The 15,131-nt window shown below is 49.0% G+C and overlaps 1 long non-coding RNA gene across 1 annotated transcript; it reads right to left on the bottom strand.

Moving 5' to 3' along the window:
- Window positions 1–749: 749 nt before the first annotated feature.
- On the bottom strand, window positions 750–14,652 carry LOC134735908 (uncharacterized). The gene is made up of 2 exons (XR_010119494.1): window positions 14,524–14,652; window positions 750–1,783 (listed from the first exon to the last, which is right to left on the bottom strand). It is a non-coding gene; the product is annotated as an uncharacterized lncRNA (long non-coding RNA).
- Between the last annotated feature and the right edge of the window lie 479 nt (window positions 14,653–15,131).

Here is a 15,131-nt window from a genome sequence, read left to right as displayed (position 1 = left end):
ATCAAGACCCCCTCGTCAGGGTGCTTCAACTCAATTAAAGAGTCCATCAAGAGATGTTTACTCCACCCAGTGTTTAAGGACACTGCTAATTCTGTACTATTCTGTACTATTATCAACCAATAAATACCCTTTGGAAGAGAAAAGAGATGATTGGAAGGATTACTCTTGGTTTATTTCGGGGGGTATTATTGCATGAGAAACTTGATCAAGGGATAAAGATGGAACAAAAAGGAGTGTTTACCAACATTCCTATCTGAGGATCAAGTCTCAGTGTGGTTGGAACTCAGAGAAGGACAAAAAGGGTAACTCTCAATAACTAGGAGTCATCCAAAAGGAAAGGGGCTTCTTTACAAACTTACAAGAGATTGTAATGATGTAGCAGTGGGAATGCCCAGGCAGTAGACACTTTGAGGTTGAATGCCCTAGGTAGAAGGGAGAGTCCCATCCAGGAGCTTCTGCCAATTGTTATAACCAGATCATCTGTTATTTCAATGATTAAAGAGAATTCCTCTCTGTTATGGCTTAAATGGCTCATCTTCTTTATGAATCCCTCAAATTGGCACCAAAAGATTCTTTTCAGTTAACAGAATGGCCAGTCACCGTAGATCCTCTGGATTGCTTCCCGATCTTTAGGAGTTGCAGGCTCCTATGTATATTTTCTGATGCTAAATAGAAAATGCATACACACAGTCTACAAGCACAGTGGTATGATTAGATGATCAGATGGCAACTAACCCCCAAAAAAGAGCTTGTCTTAAAAATCATTTATTAAATACAACTTTGTGCCAGGAAACTTTCTAGAAAGTTAGCATACATTAACTTATGTATTACTCACAACAACCGGGTGACTTAAGTATTGCTATTCCCCCTTTACAGATGAGGAAGCCTTCTTGCACATCTAACAGGGTTTTCCAGTGTGCTCAAGGTCATGTGGCAGAGGCAGAATTAAAACCCGGATGTGACCCACGGCAGAGCCCACACTCTATTCTGCCTCCCCTAGAGCCAGCGTCCACTACACATTTCCAAGAATCCTGTAAAGCACCCTTTTCTGCATACCAGCCAACGTGAATGCAGAAAGAGTTGCTAGTTGTGATAATAAATATGTCAAAACAATTATCTTTTACATATCTGATATCCTTCGTCATGAGGTGGGCTATAGAAGCCTTCTTTGATTGATAGACTAAAATAAGTTTTGATACAAAAAGGCAGTTCTGGCCATTTAATTAAAAAGTAGTAGGGGTTGCCGGGAGAACATATTTGGGGAGCTGTAGAAGTGCCCCCACTGGTCAGTAGGAGCATCTGAGGAAGTCTTGTCAATCTTTGGCTCTTATACTCATCCAAGTTGCCTGAGGATCTTCCTTTAGTGGTTCTACTAAAAACACAACAATACTTAATTCACCTCCTGTGGCCATCATAGCCAGTTCTCCTATAGCGTTACTCTGCCATTGGAAACCTAATGACGAACGGTCCAATCACAACACAGGAGACTGGATTCAAAGGCTTGAGGGATATCCATCTACTGACTGGAAACCTGCACAAACATGTTCACAGGTGCTGGAATCTTACCCTGTCTCATGTGTTCATTTTTCCCTGCTGTCCATGAGAATGTTAGCTACTTTCTGGTGCCTAGGATAATGCATCATTCAGAATGTCTCCTGGACTACTGGCCTGGCTTAAATGAAGGGAGATGACTTGTCCACAGGGACCCTTCCTCCTCATTTCTCCTTCCTTCAGCATCAGCAGCCTCTAAACTTCCAGCACATTCACGCTGCCCCAGTCTCTTCTGTAAGAGAAAGAGAAACACTGCTCTTACCAGTTCATTTGCACTAAGACACCAGAGATTCAAATGTATACCCTATCCTTCCCTTTCCATCTCCAACAGGCAGTACTTGTGTCATAAAACAGGGCAATGCTGGACCCAAAGGAATGGTGTGTTATGATGGGGATGGAGGGGAGGTGTGGTATTTGGGAAGGGGAAGCCTTCCAGGTGATACATTCCAGTGGGAACAAATTTGGCCATTCCTGATGTAGATGTTTACATCACCTAAGCTTCACTTATGCTGGGAGGATTTCAGAATTATTTAATTTTCAGAATGAGCAGTTGAAGACTCTAGAGAAATCTACTAGAAATGAGCTCTACTGATCTAATCTTAACCCAAGGGCAGATATACGCTGGTCACTCTCTCCACCCAGCCCTTCTAGGTCTTTCTTTCAGCTTTGCACAGACACTCATGTTGAGACTCCACTATGTACTCAAACTGTACAGAGTGTTCTTGGAGCTCTAACTTGCATTTTCTGCCCTTGAAGAGCCAACAATAAGAGGCAACAAAAAGTGTCACAACACAGTAAATGATTAAAAACAAAATAATAAGTGTGTATAATAAGAAGTGCCCTAGGAGTTAAGGGGTGAGCGTGGCAGACCCCCGTGGACTAGCATGATGGGAAAGACTTTCTACATGAAATAGGATAAGAGTGTGTCTTGGAGATTTGAACAAGTGGAAAGAGGGGTGGGTAAGCATGATAGTATCCAAATATAACCACCCTCAGTTTTTCCCATTCCATGTAGCTCTTCCCATCAGTAGGAAGAGTGGCAGCTCACACCGTAGTCCTAGTTGGAGGCTGCAGTGAACTATGATCTCACTATTGCATGCCAGCCTGGGCCACATGGCCAGATCCTGTCTGTTAAAATAAATAAATAAATAGTCTGGGCACAATGGCTCACACCTGTATTCCCAGCACTTTAGGAGGCCAAGGTGGGCCGATCACTTGACATCAGGAGTTCGAGACCAGCCTGGCCAACGTGGCAAAACCCCATCTCTACTAAAAATACAAAAAATTAGCTGGGCATGGTGGTGCGTGCCTGTAATTCCAGCTACTCAGGAGGCTGAGGCAGGAGCATCACTTGAACCCAGGAGGTGAGGTTGCAGTGAGCAGAGATAGTGCCACTGCACTCCAGCCTGGGTGATAGAGTGAGACTCTGTCTCAAAAATAAATAAATAAGTAAATAAAAAGAGGAGGAGCCTTTTTCCCTTCCCCTCGAATCTGGCTGCACCTTGTGGCTTGCTTTGACCAGTAGAATGAGATGGGAGTAACATTCTGGGACTTCTGGTTGCATATGCCTTAAAAGGACTAGCAACTTCCACTGCCTCCCGCTTGGAGCCCAGACGCCATGCAGAAGAGAAACCCATGCTAGGGTACAGAATGATTAGAGGTCATGTGGAGATAGGCCTTGGGAGGTGAGAGAGTGTCTTGGACTTTCCACATAAATAAGCCCAGCTGACCTTTCTTAGAGAAGTGCCCAACAAGTCCTGCTAGAAATTCTGACCAATGGAATTGTGAAAAAAAAAAAAACTGTTATTGTTTTAAGTCACTAAGTTTTGGGGTGATTCGTTAAGCAGCAACAGATAAGTGAAACAGTAGGATAAAGAGGAGTACATGCGTGATGAGCTGCTTTCCACATGAGAAGGTGGCATAAATAAAATGAGAATGAGCGCATATGGTATTAGGGAGCCCTAAACTGGATAAACCAACCTGGCTAGAGCAAGCATTTCAGGTTAGCAACTAGAAGAATATAGATCAATAAATCAGGCCCAAATAGCTTTATTGTGGGAAGGAGATCTTTAAGGCAGTCCATGTGATGCCTTCCATAGGAGATGCTGTCAGGGTTGATAGCTCCTTACCCGTCTACATCAGTGTGTACCAGCTCAATGACCAACCACCAGCACCTGTGTTTCATTGCCTGGGAGCTTTTTCTTGGCCCCTGAAGCTCACTCTGCTTATGCAACAGGCCAGAAGTGCTGGGGAAATAATGCCAGCAGAGTAGCCCTCAGCCAGTGACTGATGGAACTTGTCTATAAATATTCTAGCTCAAGTGTGTGCTACATCGTTTCCCAGAGCTCACAGTAGAATTAAATTCCAGGTGCCCACAATGGTAACCTGCTTTATAATACACCTTAATGGTTGCCTTCCCTTTGTCTCTCAACTTCATTCCCTTACTGGTGTTTCCAGAGATCACCTTTCAGTAATACATTGCTTGCTTTTGGAGAAACCCAAACTAAGATGCTTTCATTTTGCAGTTATGAAAAATAAAGCCAGGATGGGGATTACTTTGAGTGGGTGCTGCAACAAAATGAACCAAAATTTGCAGTTCTTCAAACAAAACAGAAATTTATTATTGCCATATAAGCAGTCCAGGATGGGAGGGTAGATTATGCTCCTGGAAGTCATCTCGGGACCCAGGCCATTGGGGAACTGTTGCCTTCCTCAGTAGATGGCTCTCATTAGCGTAATTCCTAGCCAGCAAGAAGGAACAGGGAGGTGCAAGTATGAGATGACAATTACGCACATCACTTCTACTTGCATGCCGCTGGCGAATGCTTTGTCACATGGTCCTCATGTCGCTGCAAGGGAGGCTGGGAAACGTAGTTCAGCTGGTTGGCCGTGTGCCCAGCAAGAATAGAATAAATGATGACAAGTGGCAGACAGGAGTCTCTGACCCTGGAAGATTAGTTTGTTGCCAAAGTGCCTATAGCTAGTTAGTGGACAAGTGGAACTATAAGGCTTTCTGCACACTATTTTTTTCCTTACTCCCCTCACTTGGATTCCAACCAGACTGCAACAGGGCTCAAACGTCATGTTGAAGAGTCTGGTATTCTGCAAGGTTCATCTCCCCTCATCACAGAAGCAGCAAAGCAGAATAAGCCGTTGGAGTCCCTCTCAGGCTCAGCCTACATGAGGTTACTAGACTGGACTTCATGGCCAAAGCAAATAGCATAGAGGCCCTATGCTTTCAAACAGAGCCAGCCAGCCTCACTCCTAGCCTGTGTAGCCCCATGGTACCGATTTTTAGATGCACCTGTTACTTTACTGACAAACACCAAAACAATGTCTTAGAAACCATACAAACCACACAAATCAACAATGATGGGAAGGGCACACCTATGTGACACTCAACCTGTCGGATTGGAATCCTGGCCAGGAGAGGGAGAGGAAAGAACCAGGGGGCTAGCTGAAATCTATGGATATCAGAGATATTTTGCAGTCATCTCTGAAGAACCTGAACTTGTTTCTGTAGCTTCCAATTATCCACAGGCTGACAAAGCTGTTTCTTTTGGAACTCAGTATCACAGATGGAAATGCTAGAAGGTTAAGCCCACCCAGCACAGCTCATTTATACATTAAAATAGAAGAAAATGAGAGGAGACAGGTTTATCTAAGCGGATCCTATTCATAACTTTTACATGCTAACCTGAATTTTTCAAATTCACTTTTTGACTGGATTTGGGGTTAAGTTGACCAATGTACAAATGGTCATTTTAAAAAAGGGGGCAATGAAAGCAAATGAATTGTTTATTGGAAAAATTTGTTTAATAGCTCTGCACTGTTCTTTTATGTCAATTTAAAAAAAAAATCCTTTATGCTCAATAGAGATTGCACTAAATTTTAAAATCGTTATTCTGCCTTAACCATTCTTTAACTTTTCCCAAGATATAAGGTATATATTTTTTTACATGTAGGTTGAAAATTACCAAGGTTTGTTTCATTTAAGTTATTGGACACAACTCATTATTATATTTCTAATATTTCTGTGCAAGTGAACAAGAGCAGCAGTTACCTCTGATTTGAACCCTATACAGTAAGATGGTACTTTGGATTTTTCCCCCCAACAATTTCCTGTTATGCTCAACAAACCTCTCTCCAAATGCAAACCTCAGTCTCAGTAGACTGTGTTGAAAATATGTGTCTAATCACCAAAAAAGCCAAGCATTTATCAGGATAAGCCTTCCAAACTCATCAACTTTAATAGTATCCAGACGGCTTTTCTGGAGAGGGCTCATTAGTTTAAAAAAAAAAATTCTCAGCATTTCCATGTTCTGTAGCTTTACTGACATAGTCAAAAATATAATCGAAGCTCCCTGCCTTCTTGTTTAGTAGCCATTTTCTGCCCATATACTGCCTTGAAAAATAGTCAGGCCGGGCGCGGTGGCTCAAGCCTGTAATCCCAGCACTTTGGGAGGCCGAGGCGGGTGGATCACGAGGTCAGGAGATCGAGACCATCCTGGCTAACACGGTGAAACCCCGTCTCTACTAAAAAAATACAAAAAAATTAGCCGGGCGTGCTGGCGGGCGCCTGTGGTCCCAGCTACTCGGGAGGCTGAGGCAGGAGAATGGCGTGAACCCAGGAGGTGGAGGTTGCGGTGAGCCGAGATCGCGCCACCGCACTCCAGCCTGGGGGACAGAGAAAGACTCCGTCTCAAAAAAAAAAAAAAAAAAAAAGAAAAAAGAAAAATAGTCAAACAAATGTAAAGAAGATAAATATCAAGCATAAATGAACTAGCGCCAAAGGGGATAGGTTCTGTATATAAAAATGAGCAACACCAGTGGCTGCAGATTAAGAAACTGAATATGGTGGTGTTTAAAATTAGAATGGTTCCCCAAAGGATTGAAAATGTTCCATTTAAGAAAAGAAATGTTTTCAAATCACTCTGCTGACTAGAGTCTGAATCAAAGTCAGAAATTAATAATAGGATGCAGACAGAGACCCCCAATCATAAATAGCACAGATGATTTTTATATGTATAAAAGCCTGCATGGCCCAGCAGTGTCTATAGTTCTATGGGGGAAAAAACTAATGAAATGCAAGAAGAAAATGTTAAAAATAGAAATGAATGTGCCCGGTAGAAATGCTATTGTCATACTCTTGTGACACAATGACTTCTTTTCTGGAAAAGTAATTCTTCAATTGAGCTAGGCAAGCATTGAATTCACTGTAAAGTTGTATATTTAAACCTGTAGTCTGAAGGGTTTGCCTGTATTTAAAGCTCAATGCTACCTGGGCTCATTAGAGTACCAGGACAAAGCTCTAGCATGTTACTGCTTTGACACTCCTCAGAACTTCTAGGTAGTTTTCAGTGGCTTCAAGTACTTAGATTGCTGGCAGTATAGGAAATAGAAAGTAGAATATTGAATGGGTGAGGTGTATACATCAAACATGTGGGAATGTATAGACAGAGAGATAAAGATCCTCCTCGAACATCCTATTATATTGCAGAGAGTGCAGAACAATTCCAGGGTAAACACAGGCTTGGAGTAAACAGAGCTGCAATGTGCAGGTTGCACGAATTAGAGCATCCTGAGTCTCATTCATGATCAAATGGTTCCTTTCTAGACTTTTTATCAGGAACAGGCTCTGCTCTGGGTAACAGAAAGATAAAAGAACATAATCACAGCCATGAAATCTTTAGTGTAGAGACAAGAAAAGCAACGGGTAAGTGTTTAAATTCAGGCCTGTTTTAACAACGCAACGGCCTCATTCTACAAGTGCCTCCTTTCCAGTTTGGGCCAACTCAGTGCTTTGGCTGAGTCTGTGACAGGATGTGTGCCCTCTCCACGGTTTTGGATAAACCTGTGCTTTCTGGGAAGTTGCTTTCAGGATGCGGGTGCACTGGCTGAGGGTGAAGATAGGAAGGAAGGACAGTGGTCAGGGGGAGGATAGCCCCGAGCCAGGCAGGACAATATCCAGCCAAAATAATTTACCCTGCTTTCTGGTAAACACAATATATTTTTATGTATTTATATTTGAAATAAACAATACCTGCACGTGGGGAGAAAAGTGAAAGATTCAAGAAACAGCACAGTGGAAAGTTGGTCTCCCTGTAGCCCACCTACCTTGGTTCCTTTCCAGTGGCAACTGTGAGCCTTCCTTACAGATATTTCCATGCACGAATTGTCACTCAATTTCAATCCATGATCTTTAAAAACACAGCTCCCCATCCCTATCCAGCCCCTCCCAGCACCCAGGTCTTCTCTTCCCCTTCAGGTCATTCTTCACCCATCCCCACTCCCCAACATATTTCTTCATCTTGGGGTAACTGACAGACGACCTGCTGACACCCTGGTGACCCAGGGGCCCTTCTTTTTTTATATATAAGGGTTAGAGTTATTGCTTAATGATAATTACTTATTTTACACATTGTCGTCTGCTGATGTTTAAAAGATAAGAAGACATTTGTCAGGGCGGGTGCCTGAGGCTCTCAGAGGACTCCGGGAGACCCTGCCAAAACGTTTCCAAACTGAATAGTCATTGGGCTGCCAGATAATTCAGAAACTATTTGTATGAGCTGTTTATCAAATTATTAACCGCACAGATGTTGTTTGGCTGAAGAGCAGCTGAATCCCCTCTCTGGCAGCCGCGGAGACAAAGGTCTCCAGGAATAATTGGAGATGTGCATGGAATATTAAATTAATTTACTGCTGTTAATTCTTATGCAAATTCTGACCTCCGATGGCGCCTATCAATTACCCCGCGCGCAGTGAAAGCGAAAGCGACAGTTTCTTTTCTTCTCTTTGCTTTTTTTTTTTTTAAGAACTCGAAAAAGGAAATATTTGCAATAAGCAGGCGGTAGTAGCACTTCGTAACTGAAATTATTTAATTGAATCTTCAAGTTTTTAGGGATGTCCGTAGAGGATAAAACCCCAGTGCTCAGGGGAGAGGGTGGGAGGGGTACAGGGGGCGGAGGAATTTGTTGGTTTGACTGTACACCTGCGGGCGGCGGCAAAATACTGCCACGAGCAGGGACCAGTGATGTCAAATAAAACATTGGCTTGTAGGCGGACGCGGGCCTTGGGAATCGCGCGAGCCCAGCGTTAGCCCGGGGTTTCACCGAAGCCGACGATTCGAAGGGAGTCGCGTTTCCGCAAACTGCATCGCTAGGGGCCTGGTGTGGAAGCTCCTCTGCGCAACTTTCCTCCACCGCTGCCTACAAGGGAGGCTCTGGCTTCCATTTACTTATTTTTTAGGGGTTTTAACCTTAGAAGGTTCCTGCTTTTACAACCGCTAACCCAAAAAAACATTTTTTTTCTTTTTGTTCTTTGTAAAACCAAACCACTATGCTGTGCGTTCATGTTCAACTCTGTTGAAATCCCGGGTGGGCCGAAATGAGATTTAATTGTCTCCTGCGTGGAGAAGTGACATCCACTTTTTCCCCTGAATTGAGCAAACACCAGGGCTTTGTCTGAACTTGTGGCTTAAACGCCGTGCGGTTTCTGCACCCAGTTGGTGGGTTGTAAGACAGGAGGTTTCCAAGTCTTACAAGTCTTACTTTCATCATGTTTCTAATAAGGAAAACCAAATCGGGCCCATAATGTCATCAGTCCCGGCCCGACCTCGCCGGGACCTCGGCAGCCCGATGATGTCGCCAGCGGCCCCGGCGCAGCCACGACGCGCCGCCTTTCAGCTCCTCGCGGTCCCCACAAAAGCCAGACAACAATATCAATTAATCATGCAGCGGGCAAACAAGGAGATTTATCCCGCGACAAACAGCCCCACCGAGAGCCGCTGAATGGGCGTGATTAGCATGTGAAAAGGCGAGCAAAACTCCGCGGTTCAACAGCTAAAGAGCAATTTGATGGGGCTGGGATGGGGAAATTACTTGATTAGCGTCCGTCGGAGGAGAACACGGTTACAGCCTGTCGGCCGGGAATCCGACAAGGGAACAAAACTCGCTGGTAAACGCGGCGACGTGCAGGGAGCGCGGGCGAGGGAGGGAGCGCGGGGGCAGACATCGAGAAGCAATCGGGGTGGTGGCAGAAATAGGGGCTGACCCGCTAGCCCCCGCCAAACCCCGACCACCCTCACCTAGGGCTCCCGGGCCGGGACCGGGCGGACCCAAGACTTCACCCAGCGCTGGAGGTCGACCTTAATTTAAAGCGCTGCCCCGGCTCTGGCCCCGAAAGAGAGTAACAGAGGCGCGTGCGGTGGGGAAAGACCCACCCACGCTGTCCCTGGAGTCCCCTCCAGTGTCCCCAGGGACGCAGTCCGCGGCCGCCAGCTCCAGGGGCTCGGGCCCCAGGTTGGAGTAGCCACGCTAGCGGCTAGGCAGTTCCACCGGGTAGCTCAGCGCTTCCTTTTGCGCAGCAGCTAACTTTGGAGCCGGGCAAGACGTATTTACCCGCTCCTTCGAATTTAACCGCCCAGTGCCTGCCTCCTGAAAAGCTGCCACGATTGGGCTTGGGCTTGGCCTTAGTCATGAAAGGTTTCCTCGGCTGCGCCACCGTGGGGATGGAGATGGGAGTTGGAAAACAGCCCCCTAGCTGCGTGCAGGGGCCAGAGGCTCGCGGGGGGCACGCGGGGGTGGTTGGGGGCGGAGTGCGGCGCGGGGTGAGGGCGCGACCGTCTTGGGGCAGGGGCGGTGATGGAGTAGCTCCGGGCTCTCCCCGGACTCGAATGGACAGCCCCAGGCCGGCCTTGGATCCTTGGAGGCGGATACGCAAGGCCAGACCTGGCGGCGTGGCCAGTTGGGCATCGAGGTATCTTCCCCAGGCCTGGAGGGCAGTGCTGAAGGCCCGCGGCCGAGATTCTGCTTTAGGTATACTTGGGCCTCGCAACTGAGCTGTTTGCGAACAGAGACCTGGCGAATCGCCAAGAAGCCGCGCGGCTCAGCGTCCCCACTTCAAGGCCAAGTGGAGAGTGAGGACACACTGAGGCCCCCTGCTATCTATCATGCCATCTTAAGCGGGCACCGACTCCTTACCCTGAAAAGACCCTGGAGCTAAAGCCTGCGCCTATACCAGAGAGGGGAATTTAAGTTTCCCACTCTCGACGTGTCTGGAACCTTCCCTCTAGCCGCATACCCACAACGCCCTGCTTCCTGGCTCCTCCCAGTGTCAAGGAAGGGGAAAGACTCCCAACCTGTCCTCAAAGTCTCAGACTAACTCGCTCCAGGTCACGGGACCCACTAAGAGGGCCTTTCCAGCTCATGCCCGGAACAGGGGTGCAGCGGCGACCCTCCGGGATCTGGAGAGAGAGAATTTAACACGGCCTTCCTGAAGTACATTCACACAAATGTAAGAAAGACTTCAACGCACAGAATGGCCAAAGCCCTTGCCGTCTTAAACAAATCCTGCCCCTTGGCACAGAAGAACGGAGAATCAAGGAGTCAACTCCTATTTTATAAGAAAAAAAAAAGGAAGGGGAGGGAGGAAGGGAGTGGATGGCCCCCACTGAGCGGAACAATTGTCACTCAGTTGAACAGTGTCAATTAACAAACCGCAGCTCTGGCAGACTTCAAAAGGCTTGATTCCTTTTGAAATGTCTGTGGTGATGGGTGTGCAGCGAACCCCAGCTCACCGGTCGCCGCTCACCCCGCTCGCCTCTCTCTCCCTCTGGACTCGGTGCTGAAGCCCCAGTGCGGCTCCCTCCTCCTGTCCGCAGATGGACCCGGGAGCCCTGACTCCCGGCTTGGCCCCTGTGCTGAGAGCGGAGAAGGACGTCGCGGCCGGCAGGCCTGGAGGGCGCATTGGTGTGCAGAGTGTAGCGGCTGGTCTGGCCCTGGGAACCCCAGACCCGCGAAGCTGGAGGGTGCATTCCCTGGCCGCAGAGCCCCAAACCCGCGGCGCTGTCCAAACGCGCCGACGCTGCAAGCAATGCGGCAGGGCACAACGAAATACATGTGTATTTCGCACACCTGCCCATCTTTCTCTGCTCAACACGAAAGCGCCTTGTGGCTCGAAGCGCTTCCTTGGGGTGGCTGGGGCTGTGCATTTTAATTCCGAAGTCGAGAGGTTGAACCATCTCAAAGTTGGAGGGTGGAGGGGGCGGTGGCAGGGAACTAGGTGGCTGGATGCCTTTGCCTGCGGGGTGGCAGGGCTGTTCCTACCAATAGCCACGGCTCGGGGCTGGCTTTGTAGTTATTTTTCCAAGTTCTGCCCGGTGCCCATCATATTGCCCTGAAAAGCAAAAGAGGCCGCTGCAATTTATTCCAATGGGCGGTTTTTAAGAAGCTGGCAATTTGAACCGGCTGGGTGTTATTTAGTGCAGTGTGAAATCAAATGATCCTATTTCTCAAATAACAGTGTCTGTGAGGAGAAGTGAATCCTCTGAAAGGGTAATTGTCTGCTGATGGTGTTTCCCATTATACCCGATCTTGGCCTAAATGGTGTTCGGCAGCGGGACGGAGAGCGAGGGGTGAAATCAATGTGCACCAACTCGCGCTCAGGACACAGGAAAAGGTAGCACCGCTGGCGTCCTGGCACGTAGAGCGAACAATGCCACCCCACGCGTTACTGATCGACTCCTCTTGGCAGGTGTCCGAAATCATTAGACTTGAGTGATCTTGTGGACGGGAGTATAAGACTAACTCTTTTTCCTTTCGCAACTTTGGGAATTGTTAGTCTCCTGGCATCAGTCACACAGCAGACTGACGATAATCTGGGAAATAAAACCCAGTTTGGAGTCCCTTATCCCACCCCCTCCCCACCTCCATGTCATTACTGAGACGCTCAGTCCTTTCTTCCAAGGACTCACTTCTGTCTAGGACCTTCCCAGTCCAGCTGCTGGAAAACAAATGTAATTCCTGGGAAATATAATGCGTTCACCAGGCGCACATTATTAATGCTATAATTAGGTGTGGCACCTTTGGGAGAAACAGGTTGGTCCTGGGCTTTTAAATTGTTCTCCGTGGGCCCAGCCACTATTTTTGGTGGAACCAGATATAAGGGGGTCAGTTTGTGTCTGAGAGAAGCACAGATGAGGAGCAAATTTAAGGAATGATTTTCATAACAAGGACAAAAGCGGCATGCCGGAACCAGCGCGTTGGCCTTTGGTCAGGTCAGTACCCCGAGGAGGAGCGTCAGCGGTAATATCAGAGGCTGCTTCTCCTTAAAATGACTCCGGCTGCAGAGGCGGCCGCAAGCAACAGCCTTGTCCATAAACCCTCTTTAGTTACCACTAACGCACCTTGAGGGGAGTGGCCTCCTTTCAGGGCCTGTGGGCCAGGACAGAGAGGTGCGGCCCCTGGAGAAAGATACAACCAGGTCTGCAGCCGCTGGGGGCCCAGGACGCGAGGCAGCTTCGGAGCGCTTCTCCTCTGCCCGCCACCCCCCAACCCCTGACTTATTGTTTTTTTCATAAGAAGGGTTTTTTGTGTGTTCCAAATATCCTGGAATTGCAGTCACAACCTACATCCTCTGCTAATTTGGGGCATTTCAGGCTGAGCCTCCTAGAACCAATTTGTGGCTTGTTTCTGCTCTAGCTAGGCAGGTTTTGTTTACATATTCTCTCTGGGTGTTTTGAGAGGACACACACAGACAGACAGACACACAGGCGCACACACACACACACACACACACACTCATAAATTTTTTCTATACTGTGACCTCTGTTTACAGGCCCATTTGGTTGTTCATGATTTTCCCCTTCCTTGGTGTTACCTCCAAATATCTGGAGAAGCTGGGAGAGAAATGGTCATGGCTGCATATCCAAGGAGCCCAACCTAGGAAGCTTCCATCTTTGTCTAGGAGGAAGGTTTGACCACTGCACCTGGAGCCCGAGGCACCGGACACCAGGCGCGCCGTTCCGGCGCTCTGTAGGGCCTCTCTGGCTGAAGGAAAGCGGGCAGCCTGGGTTCAGCCCGCCGGGTCCCCTTTCGAATGCCATTTCCCAGCTGAAAATCCAGCCAGCACAGCCTGGACGCCGAGCCCTCTGGAGCCCTGGTCGGGACGCTTTAATTTTCACCCTCCGGCTCTGGGTCTGAACAACCCCCCCCTCCCCCCAGGGTGTTGTTTCCTAGGGTCTTGTGGGGACATCCCTACCTCTCGAGGGCCTGCCCTCCACGGGCTAAAAGTTCAGCCCTTCGACGCAGTCATGGAATAAGAGGCGACTCTCCCTGTGTCCCGCAAGTGGTTTCTCGACGTACCCCTCTGAGGCTGCCGGCCCGGAGCAGACCTGGCTCTGCACAGCAGCAAAAGCAACCGCCTACCTGGCCCGGGGCAGGACTGTGCCGCGGCGGCAGGGACTGTGCGAGCGCCGCCGGCCCCCTCACCCGGCGAGGGCCCTGCGCTCACACTTCTTCCAGGGGAAGGAGTGGCCACGCCTGAGCCCCTCTACCGGACCTCTTCAGTAGAAAAGAGTGCCGGCTAGGAGTCCCTCCATTAACCTCAGTTGAGATCGGGTTTTCGCGCCTCCCCTAGGAATCCGGCTGGAAACCCCGGAGACTCTGCGCCTAGAGTTTTGTGGGCGTCTCTCTGCCTCCCCGCAGCTTCGGGCTCTCGCAGGCTTCATCCACTCCCTCTTCCCCCGGACCTACCTGAACCCCATCGAGCACTAGGCAAGGCCGGGGTCTGCAGGCTGGGGAAAAGAAGGGGCTTGGGGTGGCCCAACCCGACCGCCACCTCGGCCCGGCCTGCGGGGAAACCCCACAAAGTCAAGGCGCGGGGTGGGGGCGGGGGGGGCGAGATCCAGAGAGAGACCCAGAGGGACGTCCCTTCCCCCCAGGGGTCTCCGAATCCTAGGGACTCTCTAAGCCCCCGTGGCGGAGAAAAGAGGAATTTTTTAAAACAAATCTTCCCTTGCCTGAGGCCATTTTCCAGTCTCCCACGCGCCTTTGCCGGAGAAAGAGTCGATGACTCGCCCTGCTCATCGGCTCAGACCAGAGCTACCCTGAGCCCACACCTCTCCTCCTCTCTGCAAGACACCCCTTCCGCCACCCCCAGTCCCGCCGTCCTCCCCTCTCCAGACCTACTGACCTTGGGGAGGCGCAGACCCACCGCTCGCCAAGCCTCGCCCCGCACTGTGCACGGGAAGAGCGGGCTCCGCTCGCAGCCCAGTCCGGTTAGCTGGTCGGCGTCGGCGGGGCTGCCGAGGCGGCGCAGAGCTCCCCTCCCCCACGCCTTATAATTTAATCACACGCGATATTAAATTATCAAGCTGCTCATTAATCATCACTCGAGTTATTGGGACTGAACAAGCCGCCGCGTGTTTTGACAGCCCAGAACCATTCGCGGGGGTCGGGGTGTGTCTGGGTTTGGGGGCTGGGGGATGTCTAGCCACTCTTGAGAAACACTGCGAGCCCCACGCGGGCTGGTGGAGCCTCTTGCCTGGAAAAAGATGTGGAAACTCGCAGGCTGGGCGTCAGAGTTTGGTTGAGGGTCTGTCAAAAGCTCAAACGTAACCCTCCCAGGCCACTTTCCTTAATATTTGGATTTTGATCACGATGATTAAGACAGCCGGTGATGTGTAATCAACAGCATCTTAATTGGTAGTTTTTCAGGAGGGTGAATTTGACCTGACTCTGTGCATCTTCATTGCCCAGTGTGGACGGTGTGAAGTTAATGCTGTTGAAATACAGATGGAG

Source organism: Symphalangus syndactylus, chromosome 24 (genome assembly GCF_028878055.3).
Source record: "Symphalangus syndactylus isolate Jambi chromosome 24, NHGRI_mSymSyn1-v2.1_pri, whole genome shotgun sequence".
Taxonomy (NCBI): Eukaryota; Metazoa; Chordata; class Mammalia; order Primates; family Hylobatidae; genus Symphalangus; species Symphalangus syndactylus.
Note: the sequence above shows the minus strand (reverse complement) of the source record. Positions and strands in the feature narration are given on the sequence as shown.